At 44.9% G+C, this 5,000-nt stretch overlaps 1 protein-coding gene across 1 annotated transcript in view; it reads right to left on the bottom strand.

The window, feature by feature from the left end:
• Positions 1–754, bottom strand: part of LOC133128146 (muscleblind-like protein 1) — a 74,403-nt gene extending 73,649 nt beyond the window's left edge. Inside the window, exon 1 of the mRNA XM_061241456.1 lies at positions 628–754. The gene's annotated coding sequence lies outside the window, so the exon portion shown is untranslated. The remainder of the gene's footprint in view (positions 1–627) is intronic.
• Positions 755–5,000: the final 4,246 nt, after the last annotated feature.

Below are 5,000 nucleotides of genomic sequence, written 5' to 3'. Positions count from 1 at the left end.
CGGTTGTGAAAATGAAGATATTAACTTCCAGGACAAAACAAAATTACACAGTCATATTTAACAAACTGCTTACACTCTTCCACACACTCCCATTAGAGACAGCCCCCAAGGTCAATGCCTCCCCAACACCACAGATCAGAAAGAGATTTTTAAAACAATTCTTTAAAAAGAACTGCTGTGATAATTTCTTGTGAATTCTAGGGAGAAAATCTATGAATATGTATTCCTCTTGCTTTATTATGTGTCATACATCACTCTGGACGTGCAAAATGCTTCTGCTAAATGCCTGTAATGTAAATGTAATGTAATTATATGAAATTATTTTTCTAATCATCATTGAGGGGTTATTTAGCCTGTTTACTGGGAGGGTTGCAACCCCCATAAATTACTCCTTTGATGTGCAGCATAAATAACAGTCTGCAGGCCTTTCACTCAGAACTCAGAAGCGCTCCGGGGCAACGAACCCTTCAAGGTGTGAGGTCACGAGCATGTGATTAGAATGTCCTCAAATTAACATTCTAACGCTGATGTCACAATCGCCGCCGACGACAGTAAAAGCGACGTGCCATTCTAGAACACTGAGAGACCCACCATTCAGAGGGCCAGCGAGGGGAAGCGATCACTCACCAACACCGCGCCGTAGCCTTCTCAGGAAGCGTAGCCTCGTGTGTTTATAAACAGGCATATGCCACTGCGTGCCTCACTTCCTCTTAGCCAGACTACTCCAAGGTGCAGTGCGTAGGGTGTGGTGGTGGTGGTGGTTAGGGGGGGGGGGGGGGGGGCAGCCCTAATGTCAGAGGGTAGAGGGGGCAGGTGCTCATATTCTTGGCCCCTCCCCCTTAAGATAGTCACACGTCTCGGCGCCCTAAAAATAAAAGCACCCTGCGCAGCGTTGATAAGCGTGTCCTCTTCTGTAATTGGCTGCTTTTTGATTTTTTTTTTTCTTTCTTTTTTTTGACGCAGCGCTCCCTGGCAGGCGGCCATGTTTCACGGAGCGCGGAGAGCAGGGGGAAGAGAGGTCACTGCCACTTCAGCGTATTGTGTCTCACGCAGCGAGGTAACTCACCGCGGAATGTTCCGGGCTCACCTTTCACAGACAGGTGCAAATGTGCACACTTCCTGGACAGTGAGCTTCAATAGCAAAAAAGTTTTTTTTATTTTTTTTATTTTTTTATTTTTTTATTTTAGTGTATCGGACGGGAGTTACTGTAAGGCCCCACTTGTTAACACTCTCTGACCTCTGACCCCTGCCAGCCACTCCCCTCACCCGGCTGATGCCGAGCGTCGCCACGGCAATAATGAAATATCGGTGAAATATTGGCGCCCTGTCTGCTCAACAACAACCACAAAGCAAACTAACACACACATCTGTTCATCCTCTGTGCAGTACAGCAACTCTACACTATACTAGTGCTTTAGTCCTTAAACCCACAACACCACTCTACACTATTCTAGTCCTTTAGTCCTTAAACCCATAACACAACACCACTCTACACTATTCTACTGCTTTAGTCCTTAAACCCACAACACAACTCAACACTATTCTAGTGCTTTACTCCTTAAACCCACAACACAACTCTACACTATTCTAGTGCTTTAATCCTTAAACCCACAACACAGCTCAACACTATTCTAGTGCTTTAGTCCTTAAACCCACAACACAACTCTACACTATTCTAGTGCTTTAGTCCTTAAACCCACAACATAACACAACTCTACACTATTCTACTGCTTTAGTCCTTAAACCTACAACACAACTATACACTAGTGCTCTATAAGCCAGGGGTGACAGTATGCAGGTTTTCACTCCAACCCACCACTACACCAGCTGATTTCATTAATTGACACACCTTCAAACTGGAGAGGAGGGAACTAATTAGTGAAATCAGCTGGTGAAGTGATTATACTAGTGCTGCCTTCTTTAAGCATGGATGGTGCAGTGGGTAGCACTGCCGCCTCACAGCAAGGAGGTCCTGGGTTCGAATCCCGGTCAGCCGGGGCCTCTCTGTGTGGAGTTTGCATGTTCTCCCCGTGTTTGCGTGGGTTTCCTCCGGGTACTCAGGTTTCCTCCCACAGTCCAAAGACATGCAGGTTAGGCCGATTGGAGAGTCTAAATTGCCCGTGGGTATGAGTGTGTGAGTGAATGGCGTGTGTGCCCTGCGATGGATGTGTATTCCTGCCTTTCGCCCAATGTATGCTGGGATAGGCTCCAGCCCCCCTGCGACCCTGTTCAGGATAAGGAGGTTAAGCTGGATGTCGTCTTTAACCAACTCTAAACTTTGCTAGTGCAATCTATCAACACAACACAGCTATACACAACAGTAGTGCTATACATCAACCCACAACACAACTTCATATTATACGAGTGCTATCTATCAACGCACAACACAACGTTACACTGCACTAGTGTTATCTGTATCAACCCACAACACAATGTTACACTGCACTAGTGTTATCTGTATCAACCCACAACACAACGTTACACTGCACTAGTGTTATCTGTATCAACCCACAACACAACGTTACACTGCACTAGTGTTATCTGTATCAACCCACAACACACTGCGCAACAATAGTGCTCTCAGCCGAACACCTAAAATAAGGCATTTCATAAAATATGTTATCAAGCTTGGAACACATCACAATATGTGGTCAAGCATGGCAAGCAAAGAAACGGTGCTTTCAGGCGTGGCAATTTCTATTCTATTGCCTACACACTGTGAAGGTTTGAAAGGTTTGCAGGAAGCAGTTGAGTACTGCGTCCAAAGGTTCTCAGCTCTGGGCGACGGAGTGGTTAAGGTAAATGACTGGGACACGCAAGGTCGGTGGTTTGATCCCCGGTGTCGCCACAATAAGATCCGCACAGCCGTTGGGCCCTTGAGCAAGGCCCTAAACCCTGCATTGCTCCAGGGGAGGATTGTCTTCTGCTTAGTCTAATCAACTGTACGTTGCTCTGGATAAGAGCGTCTGCCAAATGGCATGATTTGATGTAATGTAATTAATGGAGAGCTCTGAATTAAAGTGAAGCAGTGATTGAGGATTTAGTTCCCAGTAGACTCTCACAAAGAAGCTTTACAGAGCGGCAGAAGGGCCTGAACCCCCAGACAGCTCGCAGGAGAGAGAGAGTAACCTGCAGCACCAACAAAGTGCATGCACGTGTCTGTGTGTGTGTGTGTGTGTGTGTGTGTGTGTGAGTGTGAGTGTGAGTGTGTGAGTGTGTGTGCATGTCGCACATGTGTGTGTGTGTGTGTGTGCATGTAGCAGATGTGTGTGTGTGCATGATGCACGTGTATGTGAGTGTGTGTGTGTGCATGTCGCACATTTGTGTGTGCATGTTTCACGTGTGCGTGTGTGTGTTCCAGAACATTTTATTGACCTAAATTAGAGAACACATTATCATGCCTCTTATCAGGGAGGGTTCTGTGCATGACGTCTCATGCTATAACAGTGTCTTCATTTACAGTTCTGACCAGGGGCGCTTCCTGTCAGGTGGTCTGCCCCGCCCGGGGAGAGGGCGCCGTCACAGGCCATGACAGAAGAGCTTTAAATGCGTTTGTTCTGTTTCTGTCTCTAAGATCACCCTGGCTCTGAACCACAGCATTCCCTCTCTGGAAGTGCAACGAGCTGTCTGCAACACATTCTCAACATTATAGACTTTTTATGAAAATACAACCATAAACATACTTCACAGCAGGGTACTTTTAAAATGAATATTGCAAAATCTGGCATATCTGTCATGGGTTTGCGAGTTTTTCGATATGGCGTCATAGTGTTTCAACGTCCTCGTGTTATAGTTTAGTTTAAATCGTTTTTGTATGTTGTATTTTCCGTAGGGGTCCACGAAGAAGAGAAGTCACGTTGGCTTCCTTTTAAGGGAAAACACGTCAATGACACATCTCACACACCGTGGTACTGACCCAATTAGCATCATCCAGAACCCTTCTGAGACGGACGTGATGTTTGGGGTGCCGTTGCTACAGCAACCAAATGAATCCAAAGGAATCGCCCAGGGTTTTGGATGGAAGTTGTACAGAATAGGACAATACGGGATGGGGGGGGGGGGGGGGGGGCGGGACTTATGTCCTGACACTGTCACATATCACAAATTAGCCAATCAGCTTGTGCCACATCAGATGTATGATGTATCCATCAGATGTGTAGTGTATATTTTAATGAGGTCGAGGAGTGACTGGAGCAACACAACCTATTTTAACCGTGAAACCATATTTCAAGGGCTGGGCTATCAATCGTGTCCCCTGTACAGGACATGAGTCTCCAGGCTTAATCTGAAGAACCCTTGGGCTGATTTGCACTGACACAGGTTACGCGTAGTCCTGGACTAAATTCAGAGTTAGTCTGGAGAATCTCCATTCAGAATGTAATTTAGTCTTGGATTAATCTGTGTCCGCCAATCCGGCTCAAAATCTACTATGCGGCTACCTGCATGACAAGGAGCATTCAGTAAACATAAAAGAAAAAATATTTTGGAAAACATTTTCTCGTTTTTTTTTTTGTCATCCTAAGAAAAATTTAAATAATTGTTTTTTTTCTGTTGGACAGTCAGAAGGAGCACGTAGTCAGAGTGAAAACCAGAACTTCAGCCAGACACACGAATCAGGTGTCCCTGCATTACGCATTTCTGCACACGGATAGTTCCTCTAATATTTCTCCACTCTATCGAGCACGATGCAGCGGAGCTCTACAAAAGCCCCCAAAAATCATCAGACAAAAATCATCGCTGAAGTTGTTCAGCGGAAAAAAAAACAGTTTACAATAAGGTTACATGAGTTGGCATTAACTAATGTAGTTGTTAACTCACTACTTGTTAATGTGTTTGTACATCATTCATTCAGGTTAACAAATACATGAGTTATTGCCGATGATTCGTATTGCAATTAAAACAGTTAGTGTGTTTGTTATGGCTTAACTAATTATAAGTTTATCATACGGTTTGCTAATGGGTAAATATGCATGCAATACATTAGTAATGTATTTCCTAC

The sequence above is a fragment of the Conger conger genome, chromosome 5, assembly GCF_963514075.1.
Source record: "Conger conger chromosome 5, fConCon1.1, whole genome shotgun sequence".
Classification (NCBI taxonomy): domain Eukaryota; kingdom Metazoa; phylum Chordata; class Actinopteri; order Anguilliformes; family Congridae; genus Conger; species Conger conger.
Note: the sequence above shows the minus strand (reverse complement) of the source record. Positions and strands in the feature narration are given on the sequence as shown.